The 22,561-nt window shown below is 43.9% G+C and overlaps 1 protein-coding gene across 14 annotated transcripts in view; it reads right to left on the bottom strand.

The window, feature by feature from the left end:
- Positions 1-22,561, bottom strand: part of SFMBT1 (Scm like with four mbt domains 1) — a 158,200-nt gene extending 135,639 nt beyond the window's left edge. For 7 of the 14 annotated variants that reach the window (XM_074403683.1, XM_074403681.1, XM_074403679.1 and 4 more), the window contains exons 1-2: positions 21,813-22,061; positions 5,671-5,990 (exon numbers count right to left, since the gene is read on the bottom strand). The gene's annotated coding sequence lies outside the window, so the exon portion shown is untranslated. Of the gene's footprint in view, positions 1-5,670; positions 5,991-20,932; positions 21,123-21,812; positions 22,063-22,464 lie in introns of those variants that run through there. The other 7 variants (XM_074403686.1, XM_074403690.1, XM_039477366.2 and 4 more) reach the window with 5 other exon arrangements.

Below are 22,561 nucleotides of genomic sequence, written 5' to 3'. Positions count from 1 at the left end.
ATAACAATTAGTGTCAGCACTTGAAAACCGATTTTGCTTGCTCTTAGTGTTGGGCTGTGTTTTGAAGAGCTAATATTGCCTCCAAATGGATGGGTAAGTGATGTAAGCACATTGCTTTAGAAAAAGTTCTACCCCCAAATGTAACTGATCACTTTACAGAAAGTGTAGCTTTAAATTATTAAAAGCAAAATTAATTATCTGAAAAAATATTAACACCATAAACACTACTACATGAAAATGCAAACTGCCACAGTAATGCTTATGTCTCAAGTAACAGCTTACAAGTATAAACAGTAAAGTAATAAGCTGGAATAAAAAGGCACTTCTTCTCGGGCCGGGCGCGGTGGCTCAAGCCTGTAATCCCAGCACTTTGGGAGGCCGAGGCGGGTGGATCACAAGGTCAAGAGATCGAGACCATCCTGGTCAACATGGTGAAACCCCGTCTCTACTAAAAATACAAAAAATTAGCTGGGCATGGTGGCGCATGCTTGTAATCCCAGCTACTCAGGAGGCTGAGGCAGGAGAATTGCCTGAACCCAGGGGGCGGAGGTTGCGGTGAGTCGAGATCGCGCCATTGCACTCCAGCCTGGGTAACAAGAGCGAAACTCTGTCTCACAAAAAAAAAAAAAAAAAAAAAAAAATAGGCACTTCTTCTCTTCAAAACCGGCTATCCCACCAAAATTCTCCAGTAAGTTAACATGAACTAAATTTTTGATCCCTTTACTAGCATTCTAACAAAATCAGTTTAATTTTTAAAGTTAATAATAAAAACATTTTATTGTATTGGAAAGATTCTAAAAACACATTAAAACCGTAAGTCAAGATAGCAAATGACTCATATATAAGCACTCAGTCAGGATAGTAAGTCTCCCTTAGCAATTAAAGAGCAAATAGAGGAACTCAACAGAGAATACAAAGTATAAAGGTTGGGGCCCTTTAAGGAGATGCTGGAATTCCTGCCAAGCTGCATGTTCATGGCCACAAGTTAACAGAGTTTGCCCTCCCTCCCTGTGTCCCCACAGCTGCTTATTGCAGTTACAGATGGGTCCCTGTGGGGCTGCCTACAATCCTAGTTTTAACAGCCCAGAGATCTGTGTGGTTGGTTCTTAGCTGCTTCTACTACTCTCAAAAGAGTTGACAAGAACCTCACCAAAATTAAACAATAGCTTTAGAAGGAGGCAGCACGAAAGATAAAGGCTTGAGAAGGGATTTTTTTCTTCTTTTAAAGACAAGGTCTTGCTCTGTCCCCGAAGAGGCTGGAGTACAATGGTGCAATCACCGCTTACTCCAGCCTCAACCTCCTAGGCTCAAGCAATCCTCCCACTCTCAGCCTCCCAAGTAGCTAGGACTACGCAATCGTGCCACTATACCTGCCTAATTTTTTAATTTTTTTGTAGAGGTGGGGTCTTACTAGTAGGTTACCCAGGTTGGTCTCAAGCTCCTGGCCTCAAGTGATCCTCCCACTTTGGCCTCCCAAAGTGCCAGGATTATAGGCATGACCCATGGTGCCTAATAGGGAAAGGATTTAAAAAAAAATTTCAGGCCGGGCGCGGTGGCTCAAGCCTGTAATCCCAGCACTTTGGGAGGCCGAGGCGGGTGGATCACGAGGTCAAGAGATCGAGACCATCCTGGTCAACATGGTGAAACCCCGTCTCTACTAAAAATACAAAAAATTAGCCGGGCATGGTGGCGCGTGCCTGTAATCCCAGCTACTCGGGAGGCTGAGGCAGGAGAATTGCCTGAACCCAGGAGGCGGAGGTTGCGGTGAGCCGAGATCGCGCCATTGCACTCCAGCCTGGGTAACAAGAGCAAAACTCCGTCTCAAAAAAAAAAAAAAAAAAAAAAAAAAAAATTTCAGGGTTACTTTCTTATTTTACACTAGATGTTTCCTCTATTAAAACCTGAAATGTTTAGCTTACTACAAATGCATGTACTATTAATATACGAATAAGTATTCACAAATCACTAACTCCTTGCCCTTTACTCCCACAAAAGTCCTTTCTCAAAACAAAATCCTACAAATGTTAGCTCATTCCCACACCTCTGACAAAACACCTTCCAAAGTAGATGCTTTACATTTTTTTGACAACACTTAAACACAAGTTGTATATTATTTCCTATCCTGGTACTATAAGCTTCTCTACGCCAAGGAACTTACTCAATTTTGCATTCTCTAAACCCCTGGCACCATTGCTTCATATCACAGCTATTTAGTGTCTGCTAAATGAACTACTATGGTATCAGATCATGGCACCTCCAACTGACTAATGAGAAAATTCAACTTTTTAACACAGCAATAACATTTCTGCCTCCAGGAATACTGTTATTTTCACAAGAGAAGGAAATTCAGTGATTCAGTGCCTGCCATCTGCCCCAGAAGTCAGCTATTTCTGACAAGTCCTAGTGTGCACATGAGCCAATCAGGTTGCAGCTGCCTTTTTTAACAGGCATGGATGGAAGAATGAGAAAGGTTACTAAAGTAGAGTCCTTGTGTAACTCGTTAGGCATCATCCATAGGAAATTTGCTTCCTCTTCAGTCTTCTTAAAATCCTGTGAAGTTCAAACATGCTTTCAAGTCATTGTCTCTTCCTCCTGTTCTTTAACCCATTTATGCCAGAGGATGCAAATTGTTTTGTGTGAAAAATCAGACCTTGCTGATGACCATAAGCACTAGCATATATATAACTCCCATAAGCCTAGCTTTCCATTACTGGAACCATAACTGGGTTAAACTTTGGATAGTCCAACTTGCCAGGTTACCTGGTTGTTTGCAAAGCCTTTCGCAGTACAAAAACTTGATTAACCCTAATTGCCTGCTGGTCTCTACGGTTATTTCCTTTTCTCAGACCACTTCTTTTGAGACAAGATCTTGCTCTGTCATCCAGACTGGAGTACAGGTGGCTCAAACATGGTTCACTTGTAGTCAGATTCAAGTAATCTTCCTGTCTCACAACACCCGAGTAGCTGAGACTACAGGTACATTCCACCACACTCAACTAATTTTTGTACTTTCTGTAGAGACAGGGTTTTGTTACGTTGCCCAGGCTGGTCTCTAACTCCTATACTCAAGCGATTCACCTACCTTGGCCTCCTACAGGCAGGAGCCACCACGCCCGGCTCTCAGATCACTTTTTGAAGGCACCTTAAAGTTCCATAAAACTTGTGTTTTGACATTCAGTGTGATACTGTTTTTTTGTCACAAATTCAATTCTACAAGTCACAACTCTTTGTCTGCCTTCATGAGTCAAAACTACTTACTAGCTGGGCATGGTGGTACATGCCTGTACCAGTAGTCCCAGCTACTTGGGAGGCTAAGATGGGAAGATAACTTGAGCCCAGGAGTTGAAGGCTGTAATGTACTATGATGATCATATCTGTGAATAGCCACTGCATTCCAGTCTGGGGGACACAGAAAGGCTCATCTTAAAAAAAAAAAAAATTACCTGCTAGAACACAAAATAAATGGTAGAAAGAACGCCACAGCAGAACAAACATGTGACTCAGAAATGCCCAGTCTAGCACTCAGTGGCTGGGAAACCTTGCAGAGAAGTGTGCAAGTGCTCTCCGAGGGGACCTGCCTGCCTGTCACTGGCTCAGTGTGCACACCCTCTGAGCACATCATAAGAGTCATGGGCTAGAAATGTACTACCATGGGGGAAAAAAAGAATAGACTAGCATGAACTATCACACTTTTTAGGAAAGCATTTTACAGAATACGGCAGTATGCAGAACATTACTGGAGGGGAATAAATATAGGCTCTGAGAGGTATTCTGAAATTCTTTTAATGAAGGATAATAACTAAGAGCTTGGACTACAAAGGCATATATAACACGGAAGATTCAACTACAGAGTGCCTCAAGATTCCAAATTCAGTTTCTTTAGAAATTTGTTAAGCATCATCCATGGGAAATTTGTCATTTTAGAAGTCTGCACCAGAACAGGAGCATCATGTTTAAAATTCCTTACCAAGTAGCCCAGGGAAAAATCAACTTTTAAAAACTTAGCTGCATTTCTGCCAATGTACAAAAGAATACCCCCCAAATCCAGAAATAGATACAGTTTGTTAATCAATTCTTGCTGCTGCAATTTTCTCAAAACAAAAATACAAAAGCAAACTATCTGAATTCATAACAAGCAGCACACATTCAGGCCTGAGGCTTGAAGAGCACGGTCAACACCTCAGTAGTCTAAAGACATCTTCAGATGCTTTAGTCTCCCAAGACACAGCTGGAGATTCTAACTATGACACCACTTCTGCAACATGGGGTGGGTGAAGGGCAGGGAGAATGGGGGTGGTAGAGACCTCTCCATGACTCTCTACCTCCAACTCCTCTTACTCCACTGCACCCAGTTCCTCTACCTTCTGTATCTTGGGGGCAGGGAGGATGGAGAACAGTTTACTCCCACAAATATACTAACTCGGGGAAAAAAAAAACCACTTTAAGTATTAGAAAACTTTCCTTAATCCAAGCAAATTCAATTATCATTAGTCTATGATACTGTTTATAGCAGCAAAAAAAAAAAAAAAAAAAATAACCCAAAATGTACACAAATATGGAAACAACTAAATAAATTATGGTGCATCCATGCAATAAACTACTAGGCAACCATTAAAAGAATGCAGCAGATCTATGTATACTTGAATATATCCAAAATATTTTCAGTGAAAAGAGCAAAGTACAAAACAATGTCTAAAATATACCACGATTTGAGTTTTTTCTAATGTGGATGGAGAAATATATGCTTCACACACATAGAATGTTTCTGTAAAAATACAAAAGAAACTGGGAGTAAGTGGCCTACAGAAAAGACTGAGGAACTAGAGTTTCCATAAAAAGAAATATACTCTTTTCTGATATTCAAAAAAATTTTTTTACTATGTACATGTATCCCTGTTTAAAATGTTTTAGGCCGGAGGCAGTGGCTCACGCCTGTCCTCCCAGCACTTCGGGAGGCTGAGGTGGGTGGATAACCTGAGATCAGGAGTTCAAGACCAGCCTGACCAACATGTTGAAACCTTGCCTCTACTACTAAAAACACAAAAATTAGCCAGGCATGGCGGTGCATGCCTGTAATCGCAGCTACTTGGGAGACTGAGGCAGGAAAATCACTTGAACCCAGGAGGCAGAGTTTGCAGCGAGCCAAGATCATGCCATTGCACTCCAGCCTAAACAACAGCAAAAGTTTGTCTCAAAAATAAACAAATAAAGTGTTTTAGCGTACTTAAGTCTGTGATTATGATTTAAAAAATAAAACAATAGAAAAAAAAGTAATGCCTATTAAAGGCAATCTCATTTTTCTTAACTATTTTTCAAGTCTTTGTGGCACAATCTGAATTCAGTAAAACAGGAGAGAGCGAAGGGATTGGGAGTTTGGAGAGGTCCCTTCCACCCTCCTTCTTTAAAATTACAGTAACTTTCATTTGGCCATAATGCTAAAAAAAAATCCACTTGCTTCTCCAACAAAAATGCAAAATCCCTTAAATGTTTGGCTCCACTGTAACCAACACTTAAAAGATACAAATATATTAGCAAGTCTGTGACTAAAGTTCAATTACATTTTATATGCTAATATGAAATACTTATCATATTTTTTATGAGTCAACAGTTTTATACGATCATTTTGTTTCTAAACAAAGAACTTCAGAATTACTAAAGCATCCAAATTACCTAAACTCACTCCAGTCAAGCATCAGCTCAGTAAAAAAACAAAGGGTTTCTCCCTCCATAGCTTCCAAATTCCCAATCTTTCTCCATTTCCAAGCACGATGTGGGGGCAGGGGCAAGGGAGATGGCAGGCACAGCCTAAGCCTGTCCAACCCTCTTCAAACTCTGTAGATGCCTCCTCCTGGTTTCGGGGATCTCAGGTCCTCATATGGATATAGCCATCATCAGCACTCCCACATTAAGTGCACTGATTCCATTAACAACGGTGGGAGGCAAGTGGCTCCACTGGCTTGATTCTGAAGCTCAACCTGTGGCTCATGCACCTGCAAATAACAACAGGCTCTCATCAGTCACACAGGGCAAAGGAAGTAGAGCTGCCCCACCCCACAACCACACAAAACCAGACTGCTGACAGCCTCTTTGTAACGACTGCCACAAAAAGTAAAGCAAATGCCCTGCAACTGGATTTTTACTAATGGAAATGCATTTGTCAAGGATCCCACGATACTCAGTTATCTTGGGAAAAAAAGTTGTAAGTTAACATGATCTTCAAAAATTAAGATGAGGAAAGGAATTTTCCCAACTTAAAACATTCATCAAAATAGATACCTGAAGCAGCAAAATTATGACAAAATACCAGTTTCTAATTTTTTAAAATCCTGAACATTCAGAACTAAAACTATTAACACTGTATAAAAAAAAAAAAAGAAAGTGTTCAGGGATAGGAAAAACATTTTCTCAATCATTTATAAATTGGTTATTTTTATTTTTATTTTTTTTTGAGACAGTGTGTCGCTCTTGTTACCCAGGCTGGAGTGCAATGGCGCGATCTCGGCTCACCGCAACCTCCGCCTTCTGGGTTCAAGCAATTCTCCTGCCTCAGCCTCCTGAGTAGCTGGGACTACAGGCACACGCCACCATGCCCAGCTAATTTTTTTTATTTTTAGTAGAGACGGGGTTTCACCACGTTGACCAGGATGGTCTCAATCTCTCAACCTCGTGATCCACCCGCCTCGGCCTCCCAAAGTGCTGGGATTACAGGCTTGAGCCACCGCGCCCGGCCACTATAAATTGGTTATTTATTCATACTTCCATTTACATACACATATTTGCCAGGTTCTCAGTACCAGGGATGTCATGGTGATTAAAAGACAGCCACAGCCCCTGCCTTCAGAGTTTACAATAGTAAATGAACACAAGCAATAATGCATTGCTGTATAGTTTATCTCTTCCACAAGGAACAATTGGTTCACAGGTTTTAACAGAGTGGCTTTAAAGCATTTTATGATAAAATTAAAATATTAAAATGAGCTAAAAATAAAATATTTCATATAGTGAAAAGTGTCACTAAGAAAAATCAAACAATGGTGAGAAAAAAGTGCCTCTGGAATGGAGGTAAGGATGTCTAGGGAAGGCTTCACCGAGCAGAACCCTCTGTGATTAAAAGGAACTAAGTGTAACAAACTTGATGTCCGGCCAGCTGGGCACGATGGCTCACGGCTGTAATCCCAGCACTTTCAGAGGCCAAGGCAGCTGGAATGTTTGAGCTCAGGAGTTTGAGACCAGCCTAGACAACATGGCGAAACCCCATCTCTACTAAAATACAAAAAAACAGCTGAGCGTGGTGGTGCACGCCTATGGTCCCAGCTACTTGGGAGGCTGACATGGGAGGATCTCTTGAGCCCAGGAGGCGGAGGTTGTAGTGATCACACCACTGCACTCCATGTACTCCAGCCTGGGTGAAAAGTAAGATCCTGTCACCAAAAAAAAAAAAAAAAAAAAAAAAAAAAACACTTGATATCCTTGGAACGAAAAGAAGACCTTCATGAGAGAAAGTAAGTGGAAAAGCGGTAGAGGTGGGCAGGGAACAAGAAACAGAGTACTGTGGACCACATAAGGAGTTTGGATTTTATTCTAATTACTATGGAAAGCCACTGGCAGGCTCTAAGTCTGGAAATGATGAGATGAGATCAGATCTCATTAAACATAATCATTTCTTGTTTAGAACATAATACATTTTCAAATAGAAATAACATTATAAGTGAGTATGTTGCAATATTACTTCCATGCCTTCATTCAGCTATAATTTATTTAGTGTCTACTCTGTGCTAAGTTGTGTGCAAGGTACTAACTAGGAATAAAACAGCGTCTCTGACCTTGAGCTCATAGTCTAGTAGAGATGAGAAACAGTGAACAAATAATTACAATTGTAATATTTATAAGAGTGAAATACGTAAAATGCTGTGAGTGCCCAGAGCCAAGAATGGTTAATCCAATCTGAGAGAGTCCAGGAGGAAAGTCTTCAGAGAAGCCCTGGGCCTTATAGGACAAGCAGAGATTTCTTTAGGAGAGCATTCCCCACACCCAAGCCCCTGAGAGAATACAAGAAAATTTGGGGCCTACCAGAGACTCTGCCTTTTAAAGTTTCTATGGGCCAGGTGCAATGGCTCATGCCTGTAATCCCAGTGCTTTGGGAAACTGAGGTAGGAGGAACACTTGAGGCCAGGAGTTCAAGACCAGCCTGGGCAACAGAGCAAGACTCTAAGAAAAAATTTTAATAAAATTTTTGTTTTTGTTTTTGAGATGGAGTCTCCTTCTGTTGCCCAGGCTGGACTGCAGTGGCACGATCTTGGCTCACTGCAGCCTCTGCCTCCCAGATTCCAGGGATTCTCCTGCCTCAACCTGTCGATTGGCTGGGATTACAGGCACGTGCCACCATGCCCAGCTAATTTTTGTACTTTTATTAGAGACGAGGTTTTACCATGTTGGCCAGGCTGGTCTCAAACTCCTGACCTCAGGTGATTCACCAACCTCAGCCTCCCAAAGTGCTGGGATTACAGGTGTGAGCCACTGCACCCAGCCCAAAAATTTGTTAATGTCAACTTTTTTTTTTTTTTTTGCAGCCATTTTAATCCCCCACAACTATAAACTTTTATCAAAATTTTGAAAAAATTCCAAATACTCTCCACTTAGATTCAAGCATTTCAAATTTCCCCATTTTCTTTTCTATATACACAAAGATTTATACACACATGCATACATTTTATGAGCCATTTGAAAATGCTGAGGACATCATACCTCACCCTCTAAACTCTTCAGCTTGCATCTCCCAAGAATAAGCACATTCTCCTTTATGTATAACTACAAGAGCATTATCACACCTTAAAAAACAGAATCAACAATTCCTTAATATCATCTATTATCAGGTACTTCTTTTTATAATTTTAAGTACAAAGGACTTTGCTGAGAATTTTATTGAAGGAATGTGTTTTAATAAACTGGTTAGATTTATTATTACTTGATTGCATTTTTACATTTTTAAAATGCAATAATACTTCATAAAATTTAAGTTGCCGGGCGCGGTGGCTCAAGCCTGTAATCCCAGCACTTTGGGAGGCCGAGACGGGTGGATCACGAGGTCAAGAGATCGAGACCATCCTGGTCAACATGGTGAAACCCCGTCTCTACTAAAAATACAAAAAATTAGCTGGGCATGGTGGCGCGTGCCTGTAATCCCAGCTACTCAGGAGGCTGAGGCAGGAGAATTGCCTGAACCCAGGAGGCGGAGGTTGCGGTGAGCCGAGATCGCGCCATTGCACTCCAGCCTGGGTAACGAGAGCGAAACTCAGTCTCAAAAAAAAAAAAAAAAAAAAAAAAAAAAAAAAAAAAAAAAAACCCAAACATTTGGCCGGGCGCAGTGGCTCAAGCCTGTAATCCCAGCACTTTGGGAGGCCGAGGCGGGTGGATCACGAGGTCAAGAGATCAAGACCGTCCTGGTCAACATGGTGAAACCCTGTCTCTACTAAAAATACAAAAAATTAGCTAGGCATGGTGGCGCGTGCCTGTAATCCCAGCTACTCAGGAGGCTGAGGCAGGAGAATTGCCTGAACCCAGGAGGCGGAGGTTGCGGTGAGCCGAGATCGTGCCATTGCACTCCAGCCTGGGTAACAAGAGCGAAACTCCGCCTAAAAAAAAAAAAAAAAAAAAAAAAATTTAAGTTAAGGAATCTTTCCTTGGCAAGATTCATCAATGACACAGGCACGACAGCTCATGCCTGTAATCCCAGCACTGTGGAAGGCCAAGGCAGGCAGATAATTTGAGGTCAGGAGTTCGAGACCAGCCTGACCAACATGGTAAAATCCCGTCTCTCCTAAAAATACAAAAATTAGCCGGGTTTGATGGTGCATGCCTGTCTGTAATCCCAGCTACTCAGGAGACTGAGGCAGGAGAATCCCTTGAACTGCAAGGTGGCAATTGCAGTGAGCAAAAGTCGTACCACTGTATGTCAGCCTGGGTGACAAAGTAAGACTCTGTCTATAAAATTAGTTAATTAATTAAAAATAAATTTAAAAAATAAAAATTTAAAATATATTAAATGAATAATTGTGGGCCAGACATAGTGACTCAGGCCTATAAATCCAGTACTTTGGGAGGCTAAGGTGGGTAGATCACTTGAGATCATGAGTTCAAGACCAATCTGGCCAACATGGAGAAACCCCCATCGCTATTAAAAATACAAAAAATTAGCCAGGCATGGTGGTACATGCCTGTAGTCCCAGTTACTTGGGAGGCTGAGGCCAGGGAATCACTAGAATCTGGGAGGCAGAGGCTCCATGGAGCCAAGATCAAGCCACAGGACTCCAGTCTGGGCAACAGAGCAAGACTTAGTTTCAAATAATTTTGGTAATCAAATACAGCAAAAAGTGTGACAGTGATCCATGCAAGACTGACACTTCGAAAGCACTGCCTTAGCAGAACACCCTAAGCAGAGGGAACATGGCAGGAAAGGATTTACAGGAGAGTAGGTGGGCAAGGCTGTGGAGGCCATGGGAGAGGAGAATAAGCTGGACAAATGGACTGGGCATGAGCTCTTCAAGGATTCTGCATGCCTTCCTGGGGAGTCTGGACTTTACTCAGCCAGTTGTGGGATTTTATCTGACTAAAATCAAGTTTGTTTAAAAAGTTCTACTTTGCCACAGTGTATCTGGATGGATGAGAGAGGTGGGGAAAATAAAGGGACTATTTGGAAGCAACAGAACAAGGTTTGTATTTTTCACTGTAAATATGTAAAGATTTTAGTTTTATGGATTAAATAAGCCTACTATATTAATAAATGAACAAAACAAAAACAGTAAAAATAAAGTTTATCTTAAAAGTGCTCATATTGGTAGAAATGCAGATTTCAAGAAAGACAGTCAAGCAGAGACTTAAGTAAATTTTTTTTTTTTTTTTTTGAGACGGAGTTTCGCTCTTGTTACCCAGGCTGGAGTGCAATGGCACGATCTCGGCTCACCACAACCTCCGCCTCCTGGGTTCAGGCAATTCTCCTGCCTCAGCCTCCTGAGCAGCTGGGATTACAGGTACGCACCACCATGCCCAGCTAATTTTTTGTATTTTTAGTAGAGACGGGGTTTCACCATGTTGACCAGGATGGTCTCGATCTCTTGACCTCGTGATCCACCCGCCTCGGCCTCCCAAAGTGCTGGGATTACAGGCTTGAGCCACCGCGCCCAGCCAAGTAAATTTTTTTTTAAACAGTCTCACTCTGTCGCCCAGGCTGGAGTGCAGTGGCGCCATCTCATCTCACTGGAACCCCCACCTACCAGGTTTACGTGATTCTCCTGCCCCAGCCTCCCAAGTAGCTGGTATTACAGGCATGTGCCACCATGCCCAGATAATTTTTTATTAAAATTGATGGGGTTTCACTGTGTTGGCCAGGTTGGTCTCAAACTCTTGGCCTCAAGTGATTTGCCCACCTCAGCCTCCCAAAATACTGGGATTACAGGTGTGAGCTACCGCTCCCGGCCAGAGACATAAGTAAATTTTGAAAGAAGCCCTTCAGCACTTTCAGTGTCTCAGCATTTGACAAAGCTGATTCTTTAATATCTAGCTTTGGCTGGGCAAGGTGGCTCACGCCTATAATCCCAGCACTTTGGGAGGCCGAGGCGGGTGGATCACAAGGTCAAGAGTAAAAACCATCCTGGGTCAACATGATGAAACCCCATCTCTACTAAAAATACAAAAATTAGCTGGGCGTGGTAGCATGTGCCTATAGTCCCAGCTACTTGGAAGGCTGAGGCAGGAGAATTGCTTGAACCTGGGAGGCGGAAGTTATAGTGAGCTGAGATCTCGCCACTGCACTCCGGCCTGGCGCCTGGCAACAGAGCAAGACTCTCTCTCAAAATAAAAACAACCTAGCCTCTGTTTCCAAGGCGTCTTTCATCTTCCTTGGCAAGATTCATCACTGGCACTAATTTTACGTTTATCAGTCACAATTAAAATTTAAATTTCCAAAGGAAAGAAGTGGGGTACAGAACAGATAAAATGGTTTAAAACTTAAGCATAACCTCAAAGCAGTGCTGACAGCAACTCTAGGGTGCTCCATTTATGCAGAATCCACAGGGAAGGCTGCCCTAAGAGCCAGCTGCCAGCCCTGCCTGGGAGGAGAGGGAAGCAGAGAACGGGCCAACTACTCAGCTGAGGACAGGATGCTGGCCCTTCGCACCCTGCCCACCACCCCCTCCCCGACCACTAGGAGGACTCTCATTTTATTTATTTTACTTATTGGGCTTTTTAGAAAGATTTCATTTAAACAGAAGGTTCCACAACTTTAAAAACGTTTGAAAACCAAGAAGTTACAACTGTATACTCTAAGTCTGAGGTCGGTAATTCAAGAATAAGACCTCAAGTTCCACAGGAAACACCACTGCTGAAGAGCAATGTAAAGAAAGAGACCCAGAAAAACAGGCCTACTGGAGGACTGGAATCTTTGGGGTAGAAAGAGAAATTCTATTTTGGACCTGTGGATTCTGAGGTGCCAGTGTGGCATCCAACTTGGAAGCCCAATGGGCAGGATTGCAGGGATCTTAGGGGAGCACAGGGGCTAGACAAACTCTAAATGTGGGCAACTTCATTGAGAGAGATGCAAAAGGAAAGAAGGGAGGGTCTTAAAAGGTCACAGAAGAAAGCAAAGAGAGAAATGTCTGCCTCAAGACAGGGCTGTCTAGAGCACCTGAATTCTCCTCCAAGGTAATCTATACCCAGGAGCAGAGAGAGGCACTGGCTGGAAGGTTGCAGGGGCTTATGGAGCTACAGAAGGGAAAGAGGGAAGGAACAAAGTGGATTAAACAGTGGGTCCAGGCCTGACGGGGCTGGAACTCTAGGAGAAAATGAAGGCCACAATGAAATAAAAGACAAGGCACAGGGAGAACAGGGAAGCCTCTCAAGGAGGCTGTAAAGAATACCATTACCAGAACCCAACATCTCACCAGCAGACTATTCCGGAAAGCACTCAGCCAAAAACACAAAGTCTACAGGTAAAAACAGGAGTAAAAGTCAATGGCTAGAGGAGGAGCTGGGGTGGGCGCAGTTGTGCCTTACCGCCCTGAGTCTCTCACTGCAGGAATCACGCAGCCCTCCTCAAGCACTTGCTGCAGAAATGGGAGACTCTCCCTAGAAGGGGAGGCCAGAAGAGCTCACCCAGCCCTCTGCGTCCCGTGTCATAGCCATTCCTGAGAATGGAGCCTGGCAACAAAGAAAGTCATGTGAAGCTCTTCTCTGCTGATTGAGGAGCCTAACTGAATACTTACAAGAAAACTGGGTACATAATGCCTAGGAGAAGATCTAAGCCCGTTTCCCAATTTGCATACGGTGTTATTCCTATTAGCAATAATGAAAACTATGTATGTTTTAAGTGCAACTATAACTTGATTGAGAACTGGAAAGCCAACATTAAAAGAAGAAATAGGCCGGGCGCGGTGGCTCAAGCCTGTAATCCCAGCACTTTGGGAGGCCGAGGCGGGTGGATCACGAGGTCAAGAGATCGAGACCATCCTGGTCAACACGGTGAAACCCCGTCTCTACTAAAAATACAAAAAATTAGCTGGGCATGGTGGCACGTGCCTGTAATCCCAGCTACTCAGGAGGCTGAGGCCGGAGAATTGCTTGAATCCAGGAGTCAGAGGTTGCGGTGAGCCGAGATTGCGCGACTGCACTCCAGCCTGGGTAACAAGAGTGAAACTCCGTCTCAAAAAAAAAAAAAAAAAAGAAGAAATAAAATTAAAATAAAATACTAATTACATTAAGAGGTCAAGGGGTTCAGATGTTTTAATATCATCATAAATGCCTATAACAACAACAATAATACACCCAAAGTTTCTCAAATTTCTATCTTTAGCTAGACTACCCAACCCTTCTCATTTTGCTCAATGATAAAAAATGAAGACCAGGCTAGGCACAGTGGCTCATGCCTGCAATTTCAGCACTTGGGAAGCTGAGGCTAGAGAATCACTTGAGGCCAGGAGTTTGAGACCAGCCTGGGCAACACTGAGAGACCCCCATCTCTACAAAAAAATGTCTTAAAGACCTGACACAGTGGCTCATGCCTGTAATTCCAGCACTTTGGGAGGCCAAGGCGGGTGGATCACCTGAGGTCAGGAGTTCAAGACCAGCCTAGCCAACATGATGAAACCCTATCTCTTACTAAAAATACAAAAAATTAGCCAGGCGTGTGGCAGGCACCTGTAATATCAGCTACTCAGAAGGCTGAGGCAGAAGAATCGCTTGAACCTGGGAGGTGGAGGTGGCCGAGATCATACCATTGCACTCCAGCCTGGGCAACAAGAGCAAAACTTCATCTCAAAAAAAAAAAAAAAGTTTAAAAAAATTAGCCAGATGCTATGGCATGCACCTCTATTTCTAGCTACACAGGAGGCTGAGGCAGAACTGCTTGAGCCCAGGGAGTCCAGCTTAGACAAATGTCCCCTACCCTAACCACTGACTTTTACTACTGTGGCTCTATGCCCTATTAGACAACATCATGCCAAAGAAACTAATACTTTCAGAAAAGCCCTACTAACTCTAGGAAACAACTAACCATTCTTAGATTTGAATACTAACATAAGAATTGAATAGTAACATAAGGCACAAATCAGGCCTCATGACATTCACTCAATTCTTCAGTGATTTCCAGAAAGTCAAAAACATCCTTGCCACCAAGAGAGGGGAATAATTAAGAGATACCCTCCCCCTGGTAACAAACAGTATTAGGAAACTCATCCCACATTTACTACATAAATACAGCCATTAAAAATAATAATAGAACACAATAATAAAAGGAAAATATATCTCTCTAACTATTCTGAAAGTATGTAACTGCTCAACTCTCTATAATCCTTAACTGTCAACCCTGCTTCCTCTCCAACCATGGACATCTATATTTCACAAATACAGAATTAAAGCGACATAGTAAATTTAAAATATAAAGCATTATCCTCAGACTGTGGCATATAAAAAAATATAAAACATTAATTATGTGGTATCATTATATATGTCATTAAGTCTTATTAAACACCTACAGTACTAGTTTTCAATCAACACAGAAACAAGAATCAAATGTGGCAAAACCTCAACTAACCAGAACAGCTGGGGATTGAGTCTTTGCATAACCGTGCCTTTCAGATAGGCGAAGCCTTATTTACAACTATGAGCACACTAAACTTTTTTGGTTAACTGTTCTGGATGACATGCTTTCACTCAGGTCAACATGATGAACGTCAGTGATCACACCGTAAGATGACCTCCTGAGATCCATGAGCTCTGTCCTTACCCAATGAGACCTCAGACTCCAGCAACCTTTGCTTTTATACTGCCCTTGTCTTCCCCTCTGCTGTCACATTCTGCTGTCTCTTTTGTTCTAATAAGCAAGTGTGCCCAAGCTGTATCTAAGGATAAGGTACCTGGTTCTCTCAGCTCTGCTGGGCACACACGGATTTCTTCCAAGGGGGTAAACGAATCCTAGCAAACAGGATTCTGAGACCTGACTTCCACTTTACTTGCTGTGGAAGTCTCAAATAATTTACTTCCTCAAAAAAAAAAATTCTGACACATGCTACAACATGGATGAACCTTAAAGACACTATATTAAATGAAATACGGCAATCACAAAAGGATAAACACTGTATCATTCCACTTTGATAAGGCACCTAGAATAGTCAAAATCACAAAGACAGAAAGTAGAACAGTGGCTGCTAGGGTGGGAGGAGGGCAGATGGGGAATTACTGATGGGTACAGAGTTCCAGTATGGGAAGATAAAAAAGTTCTAGAGATGGATGGTGGTTGATGCTTACACAATAATGTGAATGTACTTAATGCCACTGAACTGTACACGTAAAAATGGTTAAAACGGTAAAGTTCACACTATATGTATATATCTTACCACAACCATAAATTTGTTTTTGTCTTTTTTTTTTTTTTTTTTTTTTTTTTGAGACAGACTCTCGCTCTGTCACCCAGGCTGGAGTGCAGTTGCGTGATCTCATCTCACTGCAACCTCCACCTCTTGGGTTCAATCAATTCTCCTGCCTCAGCCTCCCAAGTAGCTGGGACTACAGGCACCTGCCACCATGCCTGGCTAATTTTTGATTAAAAATTTTTTAATTTGATTTCATTTTAAGTTCCAGGATACATATGCAGGACACTCAAATTTGTTAAATATAAAATTTTTTATAATAAAAATTTATATCCTCATTAGATATCACTACGTTGTAGACAGGCAATATGCTAAGCGCACTGTTGTGATCACCATCTAACTATTCCAAGAGGGTTATTTTATGACGCGAGTCAAAATGAGCCCAAAAGGTATCTTAAAATTACAATTCCAAATTACCATATACTATTTTTAACACAGAAAAAGCATGTTTTAGAGGAACTGATCCATAAGAACACTAGAAAAAACTCAGAGACAGGAAAACACTCTAGTCTGGGGAGCAAATTGTGAAAAGAAAGGAACAACCAGTGGCAACTCACGGGCAGCCTTACCGCTGAGCAAATATTCCATAGTAGCCACCTCAAATGCTTTTTTAAAAACTCTTCAGGGTACAAAAAATAATAATTTGGAATTCAAATCTGAGTACTTGTTGGTTAACACTTTAAATTGAATATCAGCAAGAAAAACTCCTGAGGCATTTTAGTAATTGCTAAATTTCTCATCCCAGCTCATGTTGCCATTCCAAATGTGTGATTGTCCCACACTTTCAACTGCCAACAAACCACCTTCCATCTCTCATCTAAGATCCTCTCCAAATACCATCTTAGACAGAACTCAACTTTCCCAGATAAACAGATACTGACTCTTAACAACCCTATCTGTCCCACATCAGTTTACTAATTAACCTTTCTCTAGACTAAACAAAAACATCGAAAAAGAACCAATGTACCAGACCAGTAGGCCAGTTTAAAAAAAAAAAAAGGAGAGAGAGAGAGAGAGACCCAATGCACACAGCACTGTGCATCATGTTAGAAATGTCACCTAACAGCCTCTCTCTGCACAATGACATGCTTGGCTCACTGAAGTTATTCAACTACTCAAACCACAGAGTTCAACAGGGACTTAAATCATCATTTAATACACATATACAGACTATTTTTTTGTGTTTTTATTTATTTTTTTGAGACGGGGCCTCACTATGTCACCCAGGCTAAGGGGGAGTGATCACAGCTCAATGCGACCTCCATCCCCAAACTCCAGCGATCTAACCTGCCTAGCCTCCTGAGGAACTGCGACTACAGGTCCGCACCACAACACCTGGCTATTTTAGAGAGCTAAATAAGGTTATAAACATCCTCTTGAATAAAAGAAAGAATAATTACATACAAGTTTTCAGGTGTCTCTAAGTTACAGGAAAAGGTTTACAATCAAACCATTAAAACTTACGCAGTGAAGTCATACTTTTTCTATTAATAACATGTCATTGTTCTTATTCTTCCTCCCCTTTTTGAAAAGTTTAAACATGAATCTGCAGCAACCTGACCACATTCTATTTTAAATCATTTTCCAATGAGATTAGTATCCCTTGAAGAATGGGAGACTCCTATCAAAATCCCACTCCCCAAAGTCTAATGGTTCAAAATCTCCCAGGTAACCAAAATCCCCAGACACTTTTATCCCATTTAGTAACTATGTATATCTAGAAATATTGTTTTCAAATGCAAAATACCCAAGTTAGGTAACAAATACTATATACTGAAAGAAAAATACTTTGCCATAAGGAAGTTGTATTATTTGCTCATTACAAATTATTTTATTTTCATGTAATTATTCTGAAATATTGGTTATCAGCCAAATAATCCCAGAATGCAAAATTTTGGAAAAGTATGAGGAAAAAAATGTAACATTAAAAATACTAAAGAATGCAAAATATCTGTCTAAATAATGGCCTTCTGCTTTTTGGACTTTATTCATTAACTTACTTTGAATATAACATGAAGTTATAATAAAAAGCTAATGAAATTTGTATAGTTCGTCTTTTCTACATACTTTAGAGCTAAATGATACCTGCTGCTACACCACCATTCCACAGCTAAACCCTGTCTAGTTATCACTGTGAAAGCAAAAGTATCCTACAGAAACAGTAAGATTATGGATAGGCAAATCATGTTGGGTTGGTTGGTTGGTTTTTTGAGACAGTCTCACTCTGTCACCCAGGCTGGAGTGCAGCAGTGCAATCACAGCTCACTGCAACTGTGAACTCCTGGGCTCAAGGGATCCTCCCATCTCAACCTCCTGAGGAGCTGGGACTACAGGTGCCTACCACTGCACCTGGCTAATTTTTTTATTTTTGTAGAGTCAGGGTCTCCCTTTTCCTTTTTGTCCAGGCTTGTCTCAAACTCCTGGTCTCAAGCGAGCCACTTGCCTGGCCTCCCAAAGTGCTGAGATTATAGGTGTGAGCCACCATGCCTAGCCAGCAAATCATTTTTAAAGGAAAAAATCTGAGTTTACAATGAAACATATGAAAAAAAGGAAATTCCCCTTCGTTGTATATTTTGTTTCTTATTGTATATCTCTTTAGTTGCATCTCTTAAAGATTCAAGAGATTTTAAATTAAACAGTCTGATCACATAAAAGAAATCTTAAAAGAGCCACACAAAGAAACAACGTATCAATAATAGCTAAGTCATCAATTACTCTCTTGGCTAATGAGGCTGTGAATCTTGAGTGGAGTGAACAAATCCAGCATAGTTGGATTTGGTCAGTTAGCTGGCTAACTTAACACACAGAAAGAATTACTCAGCGAAATCATTTCACAAAAGAAAACCTTTGAACTTTCTGGACTATTCCCCATAGATCCCTACCACAGGCCTTAGAACATTCTCAACTTTTATCACACAGATATCTTTGTAGTAAAAAACACAAGTCTTTGTTAGGACCTAACAAAATAAGAATTTACTTAAAACATCTAACCCATCTCCTTTACAGTAGAAACAAGAAAAGGCACACGACATTAGTAAAGGAAATGCAAATTGTTGCAGCATTTGCCTCAGTGGGGAATATTTAAAAATCCACCTTCCTAGACAGAGGTCTAATACAAAAAGGTATCTTAGTCACGCTGAGATTTTTTTTTAATTGCACCTGACATAATTTTTAGTTAACCTTTTGTTTTTGCTTTCATTGTTGGACTTTTAATGATTTGACTGTCCTGTATATATAAATCAAGTTAACTGCTGTCATTTAAAAGGTTGTTAAAGCTTTATACACACATCCTTAACTTACTTAACTTTAAAAAAACAATTTTCATTCAATTTTCCCTGCAAATTCTAGGCATTAAGAAACTGATTCATCTACTAACAACTTCCTGGGAAATTCATGATTCATTCTTCAAATCTATTGTCTACAAATATATAGTACCTATATTCCAAAAATGGGAATAGATTAATACCATGTTTGTGAACATAAAGCCTCCCAAGAACTGCAAATCCAAACCAGCAAAGTAATGCCCCTGCTGAAAAGTGACCTTCTAAAAAGTCTCTCAGGACAGAATTTTAAGTTATTCTGGATTATAACCCGAACATTCATTATATAAGCAAAAGGTCATGGCTAAAATGGCCATAACTCCAAGTTTACATACAAGCTATCCTTAGTTTGTTAGTATTGCCCCTTTAACCCTCAGAAGGGTCCTATTTTGAGGCAAAACTCCTCTGTGGTGACAGAAGTCAGCTCGTGGTTGCCTTGGGCAGGGGGAATGTGTTTACTGAATGGAAAGGATCCAGGGCCTGAAAATGTTCCCTATCTTGATCTGAGTGTGGTTATCAGGGCATATACATATATAAAAAGTCACTGATGCAAGAAGATGCAGACCCATTCATCCTTCACGCTGAGAAATGGCTCTGAACCCAGGGAGCTCCCTGGATAGGAAGACTGAGGTTTTGGGCATCTTGGTTACTCTGTCAGTGATGCTGGTGAGGATGCAGCAAGGGGACCCCCTGAGGAGTGCTCGTCCTCGGGGATGAGTCTCCTGTGAGTCCAGGGTGCTCTTTGGTTATTTTTGAAAAACATAAATAAAAAATTAAAAAGTCACTGAATTGTACCTTAAGATCTTTCTGTAGGTTATACTTCAATAAAAAATACACAAAATTTTTAAGCACATTGACATACATTGTTAAAAATCTGTTCAAATAAATCATATAAAACCATTCTGGATCTAGCTATCAAGATGTTTTTTCCAAATGAATTTTAATAAAGACACACGTTGCAAGGACCTTTCAAAATATACAGTGATTTCTAAGAATCTTTCAGTTAAAAAAGCCGCTGAATTTTCCAACTGAAAGGATCCCCCCAAAAATGATCTGTTTATCTTAATGTTGCAAGTAAGGAAAATCAAAGCTACAATGGATAAGAAAAAGAACCCAAGATGAGGCAGTTAGTCAATAACAATGGTAATAACAGAACTGTTTCCTGATCTCTGGCCACTCCCGTTCGCACCAGGCCGTTACTTTTCCGACGTCACAAAAAAATCTGAACTCCTGATCTACCGATGGCCTACGATTCAATAAATGCCTCAAAACGCTAGTCAACAGGCCTCAAAGTGTACGCATGAGGACACACTCATCTTCCTTCATCCTCTCAAGCCAGTTGACTAATGATTACACGTTCAGGCATTTTACCTAGATGCAATAAAATTAAGTATGACATCTTAGAAAATGTGGTTCAAGAGAAGACATACTCGGGAATTGACAAAATCCACCTTCCTTTCAAATCTCTTTGAGGTTCACTTGGTTCTCAAACACAGATCACTGCTAACAGAACTCAAAAACATCACTTGGGACCATCAACCAGTGCTGCTTCGGACGACCCGCTGGGAACACCACCTGACCCGAGCGTCCCCAACTCCTTGAGCACAAGCTCTGGGGGTGACCTGTGCCTGCCGGTGTAGTTTTAGACCCAATAGGAACAGCTGACATCTTGTGAAAAACTTAGCATTAACGTACATCCTTTCCGCGGGAATTTATTTCTGTTCGCACAAGGCGTTTCTGCTCCGCACAGAGCAGGCCTTGCTTCCCAGGACGCCGCTCGCCCTTCCACAGTCTCCTTTCCAGCGTGCAAAATCCGACTTTAGGAACAGAAATCGAAACGGCCGCGGACCTCCAGGCGGCAGGTCGGGCGCTGCCCGGGCCGGCGCGGGGTCGGGCGGCGGTGCCCGGCGGGCCACGGCGCGGAGGAGGCCCGCTCACTTCACAACGGCGGCCGGGAGCCACCGGTTGCGGCGGCCGCTAGACGCTCCGCCACCGCGCGGCGGCCGCCCGGGCCCTCCGAAGTTCCGACCGGCCGCGCGCCCGGCCCCAGCTGCGGGTTCGCGCCCCGCCCGGAGCGAGCCCGGGGGGCGGGTCCGCGGGGGCTCGGCGGGCGGAGCGCAGGGCGCGCGCGGGGATGGGCGCGCGGCGGGCCCGGCGCGCCGGGGAACTTGGGCGCCAGCCACTGCCGCCGCCCGGCCACTTTCCTTTCACGCCTCCCGCGGGCTGACGCGCGCTGCGCTGCGCTGCCCGCCAGGGGCTGACGGCCGCCGCCGCTCTCCGCCGCGGCGAGGCGCCCAGGCGCGCCTCTGCAGCCGGCCGGCCGGCGCGCGGGACCGCGGGGCCGCGCGCGGGCGCCGCGCTCCCCCTGCCCCGCCCCCGCCCCCAACGTGCCGCCGCCGCCGCCGCCGCCCGTTGGCGCCTCAGCCTGCGCGCCCGCCGGCGTCCGGCGGTTTTCCGTTGGTAAAGTTGTGCGGCCGCTTCGAAGGGGACGCGGTGCGGTCCCCCGCCCCGGCGCCTCCGCCGCCCCTCCAGGCCGCCGCGCGGGAAGGCCCAGCCGGCGGCCCCGCTTTTTTACCTGCCGGGAGTTTTCGCGCGCGCGCCCGCTCGATCGCTCGCTTTTCCCCCTCTCGCTCTCGTTTTCTTTCTTTCTTTCTTTTCGCTCCCCCGCGCGGGCGCTTTTTCCTCTCGCGCTATCCGCGCTCGCCCGCTCGCGCCCTCCTTCCTGCTGGGTTCGGCGGAGCGGGGCGGCCAGCAGCTCTCCCCGCCCCCCTCCACCCGCGCTCCGGCGGAGGCGGCGGTGGCGGCGCTCCGCGCTCCGACTCATTCCAATATGGCACGGACGCAGGGCGCATGCGCCCGCGCCCCCCCCACCCCCAGCTCCGCGGTCCTCCCGGCAGCCCGCGCCCCTCGCGCCGCGCCCGTGGAACCCCCGGGCCCGGCCGCCCCGCTCCCGCCCGAGCTCCCTCCCGGCTGGGGCCGCGCGGGAGGCGAGGACTCCGCGGGCTGGTGTGTTGGGGGTCCGGCGCCGCTGGCCACCCACACCCCCAGCCAGCAACTCGGCGCGGACGGCCCCGAGGCGGTGGCGCAGTACACGCGGCGGCGCCTCGGGCCCCCGACGGCGCGGTGGCCCCAAGCGGAATGGCCGGGAAGAGGAGACGCACCCCCGGGAACCCAGTGCCTGTCCTGGCCCGGCCCCGACCTGGGAGGGAAGGAACCCCGCGCCTCACCTCGGGTTGTGGACACTGTGGCAGGAAGCCCAGAGGGGTCCGCAGGTCGGACCTGGCGTACCGGCCGGGCAAAGCGCGCCGCTGTCGCCCGCACGTG

This window comes from Saimiri boliviensis, chromosome 8 (genome assembly GCF_048565385.1).
Source record: "Saimiri boliviensis isolate mSaiBol1 chromosome 8, mSaiBol1.pri, whole genome shotgun sequence".
NCBI lineage: Eukaryota > Metazoa > Chordata > Mammalia > Primates > Cebidae > Saimiri > Saimiri boliviensis.
The sequence above is the reverse complement of the archived record's forward strand: the minus strand, read 5'-3'. Positions and strand labels throughout refer to the sequence as shown.